At 33.2% G+C, this 20,238-nt stretch overlaps 1 long non-coding RNA gene across 1 annotated transcript; it reads left to right on the top strand.

The window, feature by feature from the left end:
• The first annotated feature begins 15,139 nt into the window (after positions 1 to 15,139).
• Positions 15,140 to 19,759, top strand: LOC141611131 (uncharacterized). The gene is made up of 4 exons (XR_012528517.1): positions 15,140 to 15,400; positions 15,497 to 15,779; positions 18,567 to 18,728; positions 19,503 to 19,759. It is a non-coding gene; the product is annotated as an uncharacterized LOC141611131 (long non-coding RNA).
• The last annotated feature ends 479 nt before the right edge of the window (positions 19,760 to 20,238 follow it).

A 20,238-nucleotide genomic window follows, 5' to 3' on the forward strand; every position in this document is an offset into this window, starting at 1 on the left:
ATAATACTAGTTGGAAAGCCCGTGCGATGCACGGGGCTTCCATTAGGATTATCTGTAAAAATATATTCTTAAGTTGATAAAAAAATCCGATCCTACTATGTTGTCATTGATGGAAAAAAAAATCGTGATTGGTATAGATGATAACCGATGAATTATTAATGCTTTTAGCATAAAAGCTTTGTCATCGATTAGTATAACATCAAGTGACATAGCTAATTAGTTATAGTATGTCGCTCGCTTTTTCATTGTTACAGACACAATCGGTTTTTAATTAAATACAAAATGCTTTCTCTATAAACATGGTGGAGCTCACCAATATGAACCCTTAATAACGGAGACATATCTTTATGAGTTTTGCAAATTATTTTACAACTACATAAAACTGAATGATGTTACAAAAAACAACAGTTATCATAATTATATAAATTTAGTGCGTTGAGAGAGAATATTAGATCTCTTACAACATAATTTTACCTTGACTATTTACAATTAAGAGTATTTGCTCCTTATACACATCTCGCAATATCACTGATTCTATTACATAGAATGCACGGGCACTTAGTAATATCTCTGACAATATCAGTTAGTAGTTTATGTCATTTTTTAAAATAGTTGGGTTACCAAGTTAGTATAATAATGTCAGTTAGTAGTATATATTTTATGGCACCGCTAAAAACGTTATTTGACGTTACCATGGTCTGGTAAAGAAAACTATTAAAGTTAACAAAAAGTCAAATTATGCTACAAATGGAAGCAAACAAAATATCGGGGATTGATTTAGATGAGGACAGATTAATCATCAGTTCCTATAACAAAAAAGCAACGAAAGCGTTGTGGCATTTGGTATTTAACTATATCAGTTGTATACTAACATTCAGAGATATAGTTGGATTATAGAGTTACCGTTCTTATTGTCTTAACACCATCTGTTTTTTAACGAAATAGTCTTTGACTACTTATCCTTAAAAACTCCATGCAAAATATATAATACGACATCTTAATTTGGTAAATTATGAAAACTTCTTTGTAAACAATGTCCTTCTTGTGGACTTGATACATTAGGTCTCTATCATCGATGTAAAATCTTAATCTCTCGGATGACGTTGTTCTTGAAACTACATAAAGTTGGCCATTAATAAAAACTGGTTTCGGCAGGTAAATTTCAACATGATTTAGTAACTGTCCCTAACTCTTGTTTATTGTTATGACGCATCATTAGAGCCGACAAACAATGACATGACATGAAAACACGACAAGAATCCGACACGAAATTAACGGGTTTGGGTTGACATTTAACGACCCATTTATGTAAGTGGGTCGACACGAACACGACACGATATTTAATTGGGTTAGGTTTGGGTTGAGCACTCTACGCCCGAACCCGGCACGAATAACTTATTTACTAAATTAATCCCAAATTTTCTTGATCCTCACATAAATATACTTACACTTTCCAAATATGACATGACACGAAAATACGACACGAAATTCACGGGTTAGGGTTGAGCTTTGATGACCTATTAATGTAACAGGATCGACACGAACACGAGACGAAATTTAATTGGGTCGGGTTTGGGTTGAAGAATTCGTGACCCGTTTAAATGTGACACCTGAACCCGACACGAGTTGATCTGTTTGTCACGTCTACGTAGCATGACCTCAACGTATATATTGTCTCTACTTAAGAACGAAAAGAATCTTTGTATCTGAGGAAGTCATCACTATCCTCGGGTTCAGTACCTTTTGCCGACTTTGGAACCCGTAAGTATCTTCCCTTCTACTATGAATTTTCTAGGGCGATTGATAATAAGACAGGTCTCGTTAGATAATCCTCTTACGGAGTTAATGTTCCTCTACAATTACGTAACCGGCATACCAAATTTGGTAGAGCATATTATTATGATGAGTTATATTAAAAAAAATCATGATGTATACTCTCTCCCCTTCTTAAACTCTTCCACTTGGCTTCTTAGAGGTCAAACTTTTACAACTTTGACCATTAATATGTCGAAATCATGATCAAACTTCCGCATTAACAATTGTGTAAAAGCAATACGGAAGATCGTTGCGAAGAAGATAAAATACATTTAGTGTGAAATTCCTAAAAGATAATGAATTTTACTCTCAAAGTCTACACGAACCAAAATACCCGACAAAATCTCGCATAATGAAAACAAAAGCGAAGCCTAAAAGTAAGGATGCCAAATGGGGGATAAGACATGACAAATGTAAGCCTTGTCACAAGTAAAAATTTTCAAAAACATAACCGCTTCAACTTTGTCTATTCTATAACTTTCTCAATAATTATGATATTATTTTACCCTTATATAACACCCATGGTTGGCACGATTTAAAATTCAGTTTGAGTCCAATACTTGCTACATCCAAGACAAATGTGATATAGTTGGACACATGTGATAGATTTTCCTTTTTGATCAAATTAATTTACTTTTTTCTTATTTTAGAGCTAACAATAATTTTTATTCTTATGTAGAAAGCTAACATTTATTTTGAGCCAATTACTTATTTATTTCGTTCCTCATGATTTTGTAGTATATATGTACCTTGTGTTACAATGCCTAATTGTTAATATTTATTTTGAACCAATAGCTATAATGGAGATTATAAAATTAAAAATGGGATTAACTTAAGATCAATTACTAACAACAGGGTTAAAAATAAGTAAATATTGGCAAGAAAAAAAACATCAACAAGTAATTAATTAGATATGAGAAAGGTCGGGAGATCATGAAAAATCTGATATTTAGGTTTTATTTCAAAGAAATTAGTTACCTGTTTTTTTTATTCATTCAATTTATAATATGAAATATAGAGAACTTATTAGGTCCTTTTATATCATTTTACCAAAAAAACATCTACATTTTGGTTAGTTTGCCAAATATTTTTGGCTTAACCAATTAAATTATCACCTCTTAATTTTCAGTTACCTTTTAATCTACATTTTTAAGTATCAGTTAACTTTTCAGTTAGTATGACAAATGAAATTTAAGATATAGTAGAGTTAATTATATTTTACTTCTTTTTGAAATCCACATTCTAAAAATTACCCCCTTTTGAAATTTTTTGCTAAAACTACTCCCTTATGTTGCATTTTTCCTAAAATTGCTTCAAAACTTCAATTTAAGTGACTTATTTTATCTGTTTTTGAACTCTTCCTCCATTTGTTTACATAGTTATACCTTTCAAAGTATAAATTGGCTAAGGCATAAAAGGGAATAAGTTCAAAAACAGACGAAATAGGTCACTTAAATTGGAGTTTTAAAATAATTTTAAGAAAAACTGCAACTTGGAAGTAATTTTAGCAAAAAAAAATTAAAAGGGGGTAATTTTAAAAATGCAAATTTCAAAAGAGAGTAAAATCTAATTAACTCGATATAGTATATGAATAATGTTTATATTATAATTTAATCTACTTATATTAGGATGCTGACTTTATTAAAATATTAGAAAATCTACTTTTATTAGAATAATTTTATTAAATTTGTTTCGAAATCTACTCTTGTTAGGAATTCTGAAAAAGTTGGACTCTCTAATATCGCTTGAAAAGTTTCTACTTTATATATATATATTGATTGATTGCATAATTCTTTCGATTTGATTTAATGCATATATGTAATATATTTATATAAATATATTATCCTCTTAAAATTGCATGCCTAAGTAGTAAAAGTAATTTCGTCAGTAAAGAAAAGAATTGTAGTAACATTGGATATAGTTATATGATCACTCATTTAAATAGTAAAAGTAACAATATTATCAGCGAGATTAGTTAAAGTGTTAGAAACAACAACGGGAGTAGTGAAATAATCAATGTTAATGTGACAATAGTGAAAATAACAATAATTACGGCGGGAGTAATGAACTTATCAATATTAATGCGGCAGTAGTGCCAGTAACAATAACTACGGCTTGAGTAGTGAAAGTAACAATGATTACGGACAAATAGTGAAATGTTATATTATTGTTTCATTAATAAGAGTAAAATATTAATAGCGGGAATAGTGAATTTGTCTCAAAATTTATTTCATCGTTTAGTACATGTCATAGAAAAATATATTAATGATAAATTTATGGGTCATGCAAGTTTAAGTAATTTTATTTAATTAAAAAAAAAAAATGGTAAGTAGAGGTAGCCCGGGCGAAGCCGGACACCAATACTAGTATATTCTGAACTGTTATTGTTTAAATCTGTTTGCTTGTTGGATCGACAACTTTCATGGCGAAGCTTATAGTAGCATATACGACCAAACTATGTCCCACTTTATAAGTTCTTCAGAATTCGCTGGTAACACAGTAATGTGCTCGCTTATTTACGATGCTAATTTATTCCAAAAAAATCTACATTTCGATTACAAAGACCGGTGTTGGGTGACAGGGGTATAAGGAATCGGGGTTTCGCACAATTAAAATGGTTAAAATAATTTTTTGTTAGGGAAGATAAGAAATACAAGCTCGAAAAAAAAAAGTTGAAGTAACTAGAGAACATTTAATCTATTATTAGGTCTGATTTAATAATAAAGACGGAAAAGGTAAAATTATCTTGTGATTATTTAAAATGGTAAAATGGTCATATTTTATCGTTGTTCCGGGTGTAATTCCAGAGCAGTTATTTGTTACCACCCGTGCTTGTAGAATGACGTCTTTGGTTGAATCCTCCTCTCGGTCTCCTGAAACAATGAACAAACTGAGGGCTCGGCTTTGGACCGAGCGAACTCACTCCGACGCTCAAGTCAGTGAACTTAAAGGGATAAGTTGTTGTTACTTGGCGAAGTATGTATTGTAGAGAGGTAAGGAAGATATTACCAGATGAATAGTGATTCTTAGGTTAATTTGTGGATCTCTTCCTCAATGAGAGTTGAGGAGTATTTATAGACTTTCACCTTTTGTCACGTAGTGGCCAAGTGGCCAAGTGGCTAGCAGGTGGAAAGACTGATCTACCCTCGGCCGAGGGACCCATGGCAGGCCGGCGGGCCCTGTTGACTCGCCGCCGAGGGGTATTGGATATGAGTTCGCGGATGTGTGCCCCGGCTGGCTAGTCGCCGTGGCCGGGACATAGGTGACAGGCCGACAGGTTGCGTCGGTTAGGCTGTCTAAGTCGTTGACTTGCTTGTCGATATCTTTGACCTTGCTCAATATGTTGACTTGGTCAGCGGGTGCAGAATATGCCCCATCAATCGTAAAACGGTAAAAAAAATAAACATGTGATTATTGTGTTTGTATTAAACGATACAATTATCTAGTCTTATAAATCATACTCCCTCCTATTCTAAATAATAATCTTCCCCTTTCCTTATTTAGTAAAATTTTATACTTCCTCCGTTTTTATATGATCTACCAATTTGTTGAATATATGAGGGTAGTATTTTAATAAAATGGGTAGATCATATGAAAACGGAGGGAGTACTTATTTTAATCAACTCACCCTACATCAATACTTATTTTAATCGCCTTACCCTATAACATTCTTATTTTAATCGTCTCACCCACAATAATACCCCCACAATACATTCTCTCTTTCCAATTACCTCATCCCACCATAATATTTTAGCTTATTTAATTTGGGTTTCCTTAATTTCGTGTCACCCTTAAATAGGGAATGTATCTAAAATAAGAGAGTGACTAAATAGTTTCAATAACTAACTTGTTTTACGATAAGTTTGTATAAGACCGCTTAAACAAGTTTGTAACTTAATCAAAGATAAACGCAAACTCTCAGGAGTAAGTTTGTATAAGGAGCAATGGAGATGGAAATTTACTCATACACCCGACTCGAATCCGGACTAAACCAAAATTCACACCCAAAAAAAAACAAATTGAAACGCAGGGAGACAAGAAGAAGGAAAGAGCAGCAAAAATATTCATTTGCAGAGAAGAAGTAAATCCAACTGAGATCAAGTCAAGATTTTAATTACTGTGGTAATTCTTTTACCCTTATCTAATTTTATTGTTTTGTCTTATTTTATTCTCTCATCTTGGTACATTTTTTACAATTTTGCTCCACTCGTTTCATTTTACGGTTTTACCTCGTTTCCGTGATTGTGGTACTGGTACAGTCATATTCATGTATCCTTTTGATCAATTATTAAGTATCTGTAATATGTACCAAAAAAAATTAAGTATCTGTAATCATATGCAGTAGGTTTAATCATGTTTCCAAATTGATTTCAAAATTGATGGACAAAATCAAATTGAATGTATGAAACATTAGAATGAGACGCCCATTGATCTCGGAGACTAAAATGCAAGTCAAGTTTACCGATATCCGTCACAAAGCTTATGACGGATCAAATAAAACCCACGTTTCCCTAGGCACTCCTACTTTTGTTTTATCCACTCAAGTGGGTGATACTTAACCCGTCACAAGTTTGTCAGTTGTGACGAATATACCCGTCACACGGAAGATTTATTGTGATTTAGGAGTCTAAAATGCAAGTCAAGTTTACTGATTGTCGTTTGAAATCTTGTGCCAAAGTATGTGGATTTTATTAACTGTGAACTCAAATAATTGGACTCCTTTATTTTTAGACCACTCATCTCATATCTCCATTATCCACAAATAATTGGACTCCTTTATTTTTAGACCACTCATCTCATATCTCCATTATCCGCACACAAATTTTAAAAGGTAATACAATTCCGAAGAATCGTAGTGAGTATTATTATTCCAAATCACATTTACGTAATAATGTGAACAGGTGTGCAAATGAAAGGAGGAATTTCCGACAACATCATTCATGTTTCAGACTCATCAATCAATACTATACATTAATTCCAAAAATCAAAGGACTTTAATGTAATTAAATAAATCTATACAAATTAATTATACTACTCGCTCCCATTCACAATAAACCTCCCTATTTCCTTTTTCGGTTATTCACAATAACCTCCCTATTTCCTTTTTTGGTAAGTGTTTGTGTGGTCCAAATTTAATTGTATGGTGGGGTAGTGTATTTGTGTGGTCCAAATTTAATTATATGGTGGGGTAGTGTGTTTCCTTAATTTTTGTGCCAAAATGAAATGGGAGGTTTATTGTGAATGGGAGGGAGTATATAGTTTTTAATCGCTAGCGCTGTGTGATGAACCTGAACAAGGACTTCAATGTAAATATTATATAGTTTTGGTTGAAGTATAAATATAGAGAACACCAGAATATGGCGAGTTTCCTTAAATAAACAGATCTTACTTATGGTATTAATTAGTATAAAGATGTTAATTATTTAACATACACAAATATAATATAAGTCGTTATATTTTGAAAACTATTAAAAGGTAAATAAATCATTTTAGATTTCCAAAAAATATAATATTCCCATAATTCGTTAGATTTGTAATTTAATTAGTAAATAATAATGATTGCTCCTAAATAATATTCTAATCTATTATTTCTGATTTATTTAAGTATATAACTTTAATACAACTATATAATCATCGAAAAGGCTACGGTTACACTCGGTGTATAGAATCTTCTATACACTGCGAGTAATGTTACGACATGTGCCAAAGGTGGAATATAAGAGAATATTTTTTAGATTTGATTTTGCCAAATTTTGAGAGTCAGAATTTAAAAATGAAGTTTCAAATTTGAAACTTTTCCTAAATTATTATATACCATAATCAGATTGAGATTGCCTAAAATATTATTTTTTATTTTAAAATACTTGATTATTTTGTTAAAATGTTTCCTGCTTTACGTTTTTTTATTAACAAAGTTAATTGTCTCCTCCATAGTCCTAGACAATCAGTCTTTTAGGTGTTCAAAAGAATTTTCACTTTTTTTTATTTTAATTAAATCAACGTAAAAAAATTTAGTTTTTTTTTCATTTAGTTTTTTTTTTTTTTAATACAAAAGGTAACCGCATGATTGTTAAGGTAGAAATTTGGGAGATATGTTAAATATAATTAATCATTATAGAAAAATTAATAAAGCTCTTAAAATTTTTCATCTTTTTCCTCTTTCCCTCCAATATTGATTTTTTTCCCTCCAAACCTCTTTACAATTCCTTCCATAAATACTACTCATAAATTCCTCCCATGTCAAATTTTAATTGGTGGTGTATAGAAGATTCTATACACCGAGTGTAACCGTAACATCTTCCTATAATCATCAACTAATATGATAGTAACCACCCATGTGAGTAGTAAAAGCAACAGTGGCGAAAGTCATACTATCAGCAATGAGAGTAGTGAAATTAACAGTAATAAATGCGGGAGTAGTGGAAGAAAAAATAATAATGGCAGGAGTAGTGAAAGTAATAAAAGTCACAACTTATGCAATGAAAGTTACAATAGAAACAACGAAGAGAATGTGAAAAATTAATTAACAATTAGATTTTAGAAAAATATTAATTTATTTAAATATATGAGTTTGACAAAACTAACGGATTAACCGTAAAAATAGTAGGAGTAGTTAAAGAAACAACCGTAACCGAAAAAGTAGTGAACGTAATAGTATTAACAGGGGATGTAGTGAAAGTAATAGTGGGAGCAGTGAACGTGTCTCATAATTTGTTGATTAATTTTATATCTCATCATAATTTCAAGATATAAATTGTAAATATATGTGAACCAAATTTAGCGAATCATATTTCATAGAAAATAAATTTAAAGTGGTAAATAAAGGTAGCCCGGGCGTAGCCGGACATCAAACCTAGTACTATATATTAAATCCAGAAACCAAAGGACTTTCATGTAATTAAAAAAAGTTATAAAAATTAATTATACTATATAGTTTTAAATCACTAGCACCGTGTGATGGACCCGATTAAGGGATCTCAATGCAAATATTATATAATTTGGGTTAAAATTAAATTATATAGAAGCTTGGTAATTTTCCTAAACATTTGTAAGAGACTAAAACATGGTCAATTTCCTTATAATAAAATAATTAATTAAGATGGTCAATTTCCTTAAAATAAAATAATTAATTAAGATGGTTAATTTCAACGAGACTAAAAGAAATAAGATGTTTGGTAATTTTCCTAAATATTTATAGAAGACTAGAAGATGGTAAATTTCCTTAAAATAAAATAATTAATTATTATAAACGTGCACACTTATGGTATTAATTATTATCATCATAATATTATATATTAAATTTAAAATCTATGCAATTTTATTAAACTTTATAGATTATTAGATGTATAGAGATGTTAATTATTTAACATACAAAAATATAATATAAGTAGGTTATAAAAAATTCAAGTTAGATTCCATAATATATAATATTTCATAATTCTTTCGATTTGATTTAATGCATATATGTAATATATTTATATAAATATATAATCCTCTTAAAATTACATGCCTAAGTAGTAAAAGTAATTTCGTCAGTAAAGAAAATAATTGTAGTAACATTGGATATAATTATATGATAGTAATCACTCATTTGAATAGTAAAAGTAACAATATTAATGCGACAACAACGGGAGACAACGACGGGAGTAGTGAAATAATCAAAATATTAATGCGACAATAGTGAAAGTAACAATAATTACGGTGGGAGTAGTGAAATTATCTATATTAATGCGGCAGTAGTGACAGTAACAATAATTACGGTGAGAGGAATGAAATTATTCATATTAATGTGGCAGTAGTGGCAGTAACAATAATTACGGCGGGAGTAGTGAAAGTAACAATGATTACGGGCAAGTAGTGAAATGTTATTACTATTGTTTCATTAATAAGAGTAAAATATTAATAGCGGGAGTAGTGAATTTGTTTCAAAATTTATTTCATCAGGATATGTCATAGAAAAATATATTTATGATAAATTTACGGGTTATGCAACTTTAAGTAATTTTATTTAATAAAAAAAAATAATGGTAAATAGAGGTAGCCCGGGCGAAGCCGGGCACCAATACTAGTTATTGTAATTTTCGAAATTTTTGAACTCAAATAATTGGACTCCTTTATTTTTAGACCACTCATCTCATATCTCCATTATCCGCACCCTCAAATCAGTTGATTGAAATCGTCCTCACAAATTTTAAAAGGTAATACAATTCCGAAGAATCGGATAGAGTATTTTTATTCCAAATCCCATTTACATAATAATGTGAACAGGTCTGAAAATGAAAGGAGGATTTTCCGACAAAATCATTTATGTTTCGGGACTCATTATTGTAATTTTCGGAACTTTTAGTTAAAATTTTTGAAAGTTTTTTTTAGTGTACCTTATATCATTACCAATTCGCATCCACTAAATTTTTTGCCTCCTAAGCTTAAATCATGGCTCCGCCAATGAGATTATTCGGATGATCAACCCAGAGTTTGGATTGAAACTGAGATGAATCAAGTACAATTATTTGAGAGACAGACGTTATATTTTTACAGCACATTAACGTACAATAATGAACTTGAAACATGAATGATGGTGTTGGAAATTACCCCTTTTATTTTCAGACTTGTTCACATTATTATGTAAATGGGATTTTGAATAAACTTAGGAGTGAAAGTTAGATTGAGATGAAAATTTACTGCAGTCCGTTTTTCTTAAGATCATTGCTTTTGGTCTGAAATAAGACAGGTAACATGTCATTATTTTACAATAAAATGTTGTTATTTTCTGATAACATGTTACCATTATTGTTCACATCATTTTCAGGGTAAAAAATAACACCTCTAGTCATAACTTTTTGTGAATTAATTGGTTACATTTTCTTAAAAAATGGCAATATTTTATCCGTCTGACAAATAAGACCAAAAGTGTCCGTCTAAAACAAAAATTTGTGAATTTACTGATACCACATGAAAATTTGCAGGGAGACAAAAACAAGCAAGAAGATCATTTATAAACCGGATTCGTTAATATCGACGACGTTTTAGTAAACGTCGACGACGTTTTTCATAAAAAAGACGCTCACTGCCCCTCATCTCTCACTAGTCATTCTCCCTATTCTCTCTATTCTCTCTACTCAACCTCCAACTTCCACCAACACTCAACACCACAACCACACCGCCACCACAACCACCGCCACCACACTGCTGCCACCACCACGCCGACCTTGCCGCCTCCACCGCCACCACACTGCTGCCTCCCACGTTGCCAAGTAAGTGGCGTTTTTTTTTTTTTTTTTTTTTTTTTTTTGTTAAATTAGTTTAGAAATTGAAACTAATTGAATTAAACTATGAAATTAAATAGTTTTATTTCCTTTATTGTTATTGTTGATTGATTAAATTGATTGGATTTTGTTTTAGAATTGAATTAGGTTATGTGTTAGCTTTTTATTTAAATTAATTGAATTAGTGTAGAATTTGTTAGTTTTTCGATTAAAATTCATGTTAATTAGTTGTTATTATGTAAATTTTGGTATTGTTATATGTTGTTTGCGAAATATAGTTGATTGGGATTGATTTTTGAGTCGAAATTTGTTGTTGTTAATCGGATTGGGAGTGAATTTGAATGGTTTTAAGGGGGAAACCACGGCCAAACGTTGGAATTGGTTGTTGGCCGTGGGAGCAACGTTGATTTCCAACGTTCCACTGTGGCTGAACGTGGGAATTGGATGTTTGGCTGCGGTCAAACAATTAATTCTCACGTTTGACCGTGGTCAAACGTTGGAAATAATTGTTTGGCCGTGGTCAAACATCTATTTTCATTGTTTGGCCGCGGTAAAAAAAAATAAAAAATGTTTGCCCGCGGTAAAAAAAAAAAAAAAATTGTTTAGCCACCGTCAACTAAGGGATTTTTTTGTTGAACCGCGGTCAAAGAAGGGGTTTGTTTTGTTAGTCCGCGGTAAATTAATTTTTTTTTTTAAAAAACCGTGTTTTATGCTATTATTTGCCGATTTGTGTTACTTTATATGATACTTAGTCGATTAACGTGTTTTCTAACAACTTCCAATTTCCTAATGCAGATGGCAGATCGAAATGAGAGAGGAAAGGCAATCATGAATGCCCCGCCTCCGCCTAACATACACGATCGAAATGATGGGAACGGGGTACTTGACTACAACGAATTCCAGGTAAACATATGAAGGAAATCAGGGAGAACTTGTACTCTTAGTTTTTACGATTCAGCTTGTAGAGTCATTTCACAGTCCCTTGCTAGCAGGGATTTTTCATTACAAAAATTCAATTTATGACACTCATCAGAAACTTATATGATGAGACTGTCTTACATGTGAGACCAACCTTTAACCCTATTATTAAAAAAAAAGGAATATGTAAGGATTGGGTTGGCATCACACATGAGATCATTACCGTACTCTCTTGTATTTGATGTGCTAAAATCCGTGCTTATTATGACAAAGAACGAATATGGAATCCGGATGGATTGGACGATTCGAAGATGGAAGCTCCCATGATGGTGAAGTCCGAGATATCTTCCAAAGTATAGGCTTTAGTGTAAAAAACGCAGTGTTATTCCCAACCGAAGTCGAGAAAGGGATGTGGCACGAAGACTACTTGTTATCGATCATGCCCGCTCACTTTGTAGTGTTCTCGCCAGTAAGAATGCCATGTTCTCAGCTAATTGTTTGATAAACTAGGATATAGAGTAGTTACATCAGAATATGTGAATATACAAAGGAAGGTTCGGCCTAGTGGTTGTTAATTTCATACACGGCTTGTGAGAGGTGAAGCGTGGAGCTACAATCGCCAAGTCAGAAGCATGATGTTGCTTGTTACACAAGGAAAGACCTTCAATACAAAGACCCCTGCCTTATACCACGGTTGTACATTTACCAAAGAGTGATAAGAAGGTAGCGGAACCGATTTTGTTGGTTCCAAACATACGATTTTTTCTTTGCCATTTTTGATTGGGGAGTAGATATTAGGAAAGACATAAAGAACGTGGAGGAAATGGATGGTGAAAGGGAAAGAAACTTGATTTTGTACATTGTACAAGAAAAATTTGTAAATCAGGCTCGCTTGGTGTCAGATTTTGTAGATAGGAGGCGATGTTCATACAAATTAATGTATTTATAGTACGGAAATGTGATGAAATCCTGTTCTCGTTTTGTTTCAACTTGTCCATTGTATACATCCTTGAACTGTTTGGTAGCATGAAAGAAATCGATCAGGCCGTCTATTAGATTTTCTAATATCTCAGACTTTCGTCTATGTTCAGAAGTGTAACTAATTAGTGATGCTCGATAATGAAAAATGGAGGATTCAAACTCGTAAAACATTATGTGAAAATTAGTCTGATAAAATCAAAACTAATGTGAAAAATATGGGAGATGCAAATGCTGATTAGTTTAACCGGTTCCGACCCGGTGCTGGATTCTTTTTTGAGGACCGTCCTCTTGTTGAGGGTTGGGCCAACTTGCCTCGGAGTAACGGCTATTTATTAATTGTAACGGCTATTTTGAATAATAACGGTAACATTTGAATTATAACGGTGATTTTGAATTATAACGGTAACATTTGAATTATAACGGTAACATTTGAATTATAACGGTGATTTTGAATTATAACGGTAACATTTGAATTATAACGGTAACATTTTTGAATTATAACGGTGATTTTGAATAATAACGGTAACAATTGAAAGCTTCGTCACGTGTTTCGAAATCTATAGTAGTCTCGAACAACGGGTTGTAATCAATTGGATTATCGCCAAAATCCTCCCACGATTCCTGTTACAAGCAATAACGACTATAGTAAGACAATAAAAAGGAATCATATACTACATAAATTGCGTAAAACGAAAGAAAAACATGTAAAAACGACTTATTCATGCCTAAAACACGAGACCCAACAAACGACCGCGGCCAAACATTACTTTCTATCGATCAACCGCGGACGAACAACGAAAACCACTTTTAATCCACGGCCAAACAATGAAAATCAACATTTGACCACGGCCAAACAATGAAAATCAACATTTGACCACGGCCAAACAATGAAATCCAACGTTTGACCACGGCCAAACATTGAATTCCAACGTTTGACCACGGCCAAACATTGGAATCCAACGTTGGACCATGGCCAAACGTGGAATTCCATTGTTTGTCCGGCCAAACGTTGGTTTCCATTGTTTGGACCGTGGTCCAACGCTGGTTTCAACTTTGCCATGGTTCATCTTTCGGGGACATTTTTCAGATTACGCAACAAATTCAAACATTCCCTACTACTAAGTTAATACGTCAATTAATTCAACTATCGAATAGAATGAACGATGCGCAAAAAAAAATTGAAAAATTAAGCAAATGATAAAGTTGTTTACGTACCGTTGAATCGAGATTAGACATATTGTTAATTGTTGTTGTTGTTGTTTGTTTTGAATTTAGTTGAGTTTGAGAGAATTTTTTTTAGAGAGATAAAGTCATAAGGGCAGTCATCGTCTTTTTTATGAAAAACGTCGTCGATATTTACTAAAACGTCGTCGATATAAATCAGCCCCCTTTATAAAGACAAAGTCAATCCAATTGAGATCAAGTTAAGGCTTTAACTACTGTGGTAATTCTTTTACCCTTATCTAATTTTATTGTTTTGTTGTACTCGATCTTTCTCTAATTTATCACAAATTCTTACTAAAGACGGGCACTATCCGTCTTTAGTTGTAGACGGATACCATTTTGTGAGACAAAATGCCCAAATTGGTGATAGTGGGAGGCATAGGTGCTTTTTTGTCCCCCCTATTTGTTTTATGAGTGTAACTACCCGTCTTAAGATTCGACCCGTCTAAAGCAAGACCAACTGCTAATTTATTACGTTTTTTTTTACTATTTTACCTTTCTCTTTTCGTTTTACCAAATTTCCGTTGTCGGTAGTATTGGTAATATTGGTAATTTACTCGTAGTACACTCAGATAATTTTAAAAACAATTAGTCTTGCTGAAGACGGGTCAGAGCAAGTGACGGATAATGCCACTCACAAAACGGAAAGGGGGGACAAGGTGGGGGCACCCCCATGTGCTTCCCTCTCTCCTTTATTTGGGTCATTTGTGAGGGAAAATGGTATCCGTCACTCCAAAGTAACGGATACGTACCGTCACAACTCACAAATAAGATTTTGTGTTTTAAAAAGTACGACAAGTAGGAAGGAAAAGAGGAAATTTCTACACAATCAATCATGTTGCAAGTTGTCATTTAGTACATTGCTTTTAACATTATATTGTACGTTTGGTCGTTTGATGTGCTGTAATCTATTCCCCTTACTAAAATATGGGTAACACAAGTAACTGTTCATAATGAACAGTACCAAGATGCTGCGGTTTTGTAATCTTTTAATCTATGCGCTGCGTTTTGATACCTCATCCTACTTTTCCAATTTATATGCTCTATCCTCTTCCACCTCCTTTTTTCTCGTTCATCAATCAAACACACACCCCCACCTTTCCTCTTTCTTACAACAAAAATGGCGATTTTCCTGGAGATGACGCAAGCATTTCAATCTAATTCTCTTTCATCAACTGATCTACCTACTTCCAAGCGTATGATCTTGTTTTGTTCTTCCCTAATTTCCAGGGTTTGTCTGATTTTCGATTTTAGGTTGTGAAATTTTTTTTTTTTGGTTTGATTTGGTTTAGATTTAAAGGAGATTGCAGCATTGTTAGAGATGAGCTATCATAACAAGGAATCTCGGTAAATCACTCGTGTTATCAACTCACTTTCACTCTTCGTCACAAATTAACGGGTCATGTGCGATCGTTGTTCCTTGATCATGCTCTTCTTCAAGTAATCTTATATCGGGTTTTAGTTGGTGATGAATCGTCAACCCAACGTCGGAGCATACAAGCCTTACCCTCAAAAAATGGCATTATACATATCGGCAAATATGGTCACATCGTCTATCAAATATCACCTTGCAAGGTTTAATTTTTAAGTGCCTTTTGTAAACTATTTGTGAAAAGCTTAGGGTTTGGATTGGATTTTTTATATGTGTGTTTGATTTGCTTGCCCACATCTGTTAATTGTGATGATTCTATTCCTGATAATGACAAGCATATATCATGTAACATTTTTTTCCATTTTCATTTTCGATTGTTTTACTGTGTTTTTCAAAAGATTGTATTAGGATGAAATGGGGTGTTCTTGTTTGATTAGTCTTGTGCGAGGTACACAAAAGTTGTGTGAAATGAGTCCAAACTACTAGAAAATCATGCTCGTATTAGTGTAAAAGTAGTTGTCATCTGTTTTACTTACTTGTGCAAGGTTGCTCTATACAAGTATTTTGGTTATTTTTGGTTCCTGTCAATAAATGTGTGGAATTAGTGAAGTTTGTGGCTTTGGGTTGTGGTCTGTTTAGGAATTGTATAATGATTGAACCTTTTGGGTTTTTGTGGCTGGACTACTGGTTTGATAAAGTTTGTAGAGATTGAAGTTCGATAAAGCTTATTTGAGAAAGGGTGTTAGCTGATTTTAATAGATATTGTAGCTTAAGGATTCTGGCTTGATGAAGTTTAATTGTTAATTAGTGTGTGTTAATGGAGTTATTGAGGTTGGATAAAGGTTATTAGTCGAAAATGGGTAATGAGGCTTTTGGTTTTTAATTGTGCCATACAAATTCAATTAGTGAAGAGTATTGAAGAGTAGAACCACTGGTTGCTCTCTGTTTTACAGTCATGTAATAAAGATTGAATCTTAGGATCTTTTAGGATATTTTTATTAGTTGAGTACTTGAGTGGGAGCTTTCACTGTTTTAGTGATTTCATAAAAGTAGTAAGTTTAGACCTTTAAAGTTGTTATTTGTTCATGCGCAAAAACATGATTTACCTTGGAAGTTTGGAGGTTTTGGCATCTATTAGATGGAGAGGAGGGGTGTTGCGCAGAAGGGAAGTCTGTTGGTTGATACTTTGATTGTATTTGTTTTTGGATGCAAGTGAGGTTTGATGAATTAATAGGTTGGGACTTGGACGGTGTTAGAAAATGTACAGAGGAGAGTGTAGATTCAACTTTCTGCGGAAGTGTTGTTTTCAGATGGTCAAGGCCGTTTGAGGTTGTGGTGACCCGTGACATCACATGAAATGTTCACAAAAAGCTTATGTGAGATAGTCTTATTTGTCGAACAACTCCTTAACCCTATTAAAATTGAGGAATACATGAGGATTTGGGTTGGTCTCAGTTACATGAGTTATATGTAAAAATTGAGATCGTCTAAGCGTGTATTCTCTGGTGAAATTGGTACTTGATTCCCCCGTAAGCTGGACTCTCTTTCTCCAAGTAGCGGATGTTATTCGGTTTTAGAGCTGTTTGTTTAGCCACTATTAGTTTTTTCCCCATTGTGACAAATGAAGAAATTAGATATATGTATTTTTGCTTATTTTTTAGGGCCATTTCCATTGATTATGTTATCAAAGAAAACAATTCTCTCTACATAGTTGTTTTCAACATAATTCCCAATATAATGTCAATGTAGGTTTGCTATAATCCAAGTCTTATCTTATGTAAAATTTGTTGTTTCCTTTTGATAAAGTATTGCCAAAATAAAAATATATTTTTGTTTCATGTCTTCTTAAAAATTATTCATTGGCTTTATATGGTATTGAATGTTCACCAATGGAGTCTTTGTAGTTTAAACTTTAAAGCTATTATCTGTATACTGAACTTAAGTTTTTGTAGCAATCATGTGCATCCCATATTGCTGAACTTTAACAGGTAGATTACAAGTGAACCGCTCTACTGTAATATACTTTGACATATTGTATTTCACATGAATTTGAGCCAACTTTTACTATTATGATTGATTATTTGATTGATTGCCTTTGGTTATTATGGAATACTATATATTTCGTAATAATATAAGCCAATTGCACTAATAAATACTCATTTCATTATTCTTTATATGTCGTTTTAGACAAATGAGAATTTTACTCTTTAGATGCCGTTTTGCATTTTCCTATGCACTACTTGCCCGTATTTTTTTTTTCATTTAGTAGTATAGAGGGCGGGCTATAGTGTTGCTCCTTTTTTGTTTGACTGCTTTTGAAGAGGAAACTGGGTAGGAGTGATGTTAATAGGCATGCTGGGTGCTCAAAACCATGACTACGTGTTTTGAAATTTGATGACAATTGTATATCTGAGTAATATGAAATTATGAAACTATCGGAGCCGAATAAGTGGATTTTCTGCACTTTTAACTGTTGGTCATACTTTATAATTTTATATCCTATTCTTCTTTTAATTTGACACTTCTTTTTTTCTTTTCAATTCTGCTCAGTTTACTGTACATAAATATATAGAGTCGAACAATAATCGGGGATATAGGGTTGAGATGTGCTTACCTTGTAAACTTTTAGAAGCTTGCTTCGTTGCCTCCGTAATGATAATCTGAATCTATTCTTCTCTTTTATAAAGGTTAGAGCAACTCCATTTAAATAAGAATAATCATAGCCAATTTGTGTACTAAACTACTAATTGATTGATGGAGAGTGAAAAAGTGTGTGACAGTCAACTCCTCACCCCTTACGTTTACAGCTTACTTCTTCAAATTTATATTACCCAATTAGTCAATTATCATCACTGAGTAAGCCATTCTATTGCTTCTGACAGCCTTTTTTTTTGTTCTTTTAGCACTTCCGCCAAGTGCCAGTAGGACATGATATTTAGTTACTGGTCGGTCAATCCTTCATCACTGGCTTTTTCTCAATGATGTGGCAGGATGAAAGTCATAAATGAAGGGTGGGTGTTTGGAAGACGTCTCTTAACGTGGACTGAAATACTGTGACAAGTGATGGTCGCAGCTGGCTTTAGGGCAAGAGATGGTACCCAAAGTAAAAAGATGTATTTCCAAGGCTTGTGCTCATATGTAAAACAGTTCAGGTTGGACCTCATGTACCGGCACTCTATTTTTCTTGCAACCTATCAGTGTATACTTACTGTTATACACTTTTGGTTTTAGCTTTCGAATTATATGCCAATCTTGAATCAGCTCTGACTAAGTTCTTGAGCAATAACTGAGTGTCAGACTCTAAAAGAGTTCTATAATAAAGATTGTTGCTGTTTATTTTTTTGGGTTTTGTGAGTTGCTGCATAAGGCAAAATTCCGTTGAGTATTAACTTGTGGTTGAATATGTACGTATCTAAGTTTGCGCGGTTGAAGACAACAATCAACATTGCTTGTTGGATTTCTGTTTATAGTTTATTTTCACACTTACACATGAAAGACAGTTGGTTGATCCCGTCTTGTGCCCAACAGACTGAGGATGACAAACTCTTGCTCTAATTGATGAAAAATATATTCTCGGTAATTTCAAATTGTGTGCATGAATGATTAAAGTTGTCTATTATGTGATGATACATGGTTTATTCTCCCCGAGAAATTTATCTAGGTTACATATGGATTGTTCTTTGTAGTTCTGTTGTGCAAATGAGTGTTGGTGTACCAATAAATGTGATTAAATAAGTGTTTCTTGAAGGTAATCTGGTAAATATTGTCCAGATGCAGTGTGATGGTGACTTATTGACCTTACTTTCATATCTAATAATAGGAGAATTGAGTTTTAAATGTGTTTATGGGCTTGGATTTGTGCCAATGTATCTTTTTAGGACGATTTTCATTTATGGGGGTTATCTTATCGTGTTTATTGTTTTCAGCCACAAGGGAAGGACATTAGAGCCTATTGCCAAGGTTTTCAACTCATAACCAAGGTAACTATGTTTTGGAGGACAATGCGAAGATGATAGGAGATAAAGAGAACAAGAATAGATTAAGTGAAGAACAAATACATATAGACACTAAGTTCAGACAACTATTTATAGAGGCGTGCACTCTTTTTTGTACAACTCTCGGGCTCTAAGTATGTAATCACAATTTAGAGTTTTATTATTCTTTGAGGGAAGTTGGATTATTACTGTCGCTACAAAAATTAGCTTTCTTATATAGTTCTCCCTGTAAGTGAAAGAGAGAGGGTGTGAGCAAGACGACAAGGGTGAATAGCTAAACAAAAGCTTAAGGAGAGAATGGATGAATATGTGAACATAGGCGAAATACAGCGAGAGGGAGAAAAAGACGAGAATGACAACGAAGGGTGGTAGAGTAAACGGGAGAGGGAGAGAGTGGAAGGGGTTGAACATATGAACAAAAGCGAATGAGATTTCATTCAAACCCATAATATCAGGTTGAATAACTTTGGACTGTTGTGTAAATGTGTTTGGAAAATATCATATATCTTATCATCTACTTGAAAACCTGACACTATAGTTCATTCCACTTATAAATGCAAAACTTGCTAGGACTTATTATTACGCTGTTAACAAGAAGTATGTTGCGATTCGACCTGCACCCCAAGCGTCCAAACTCTTTTATGCTACTAAATTTGAACAAGCTCAA

Source organism: Silene latifolia, chromosome 11, assembly GCF_048544455.1.
Source record: "Silene latifolia isolate original U9 population chromosome 11, ASM4854445v1, whole genome shotgun sequence".
Taxonomy (NCBI): Eukaryota; Viridiplantae; Streptophyta; class Magnoliopsida; order Caryophyllales; family Caryophyllaceae; genus Silene; species Silene latifolia.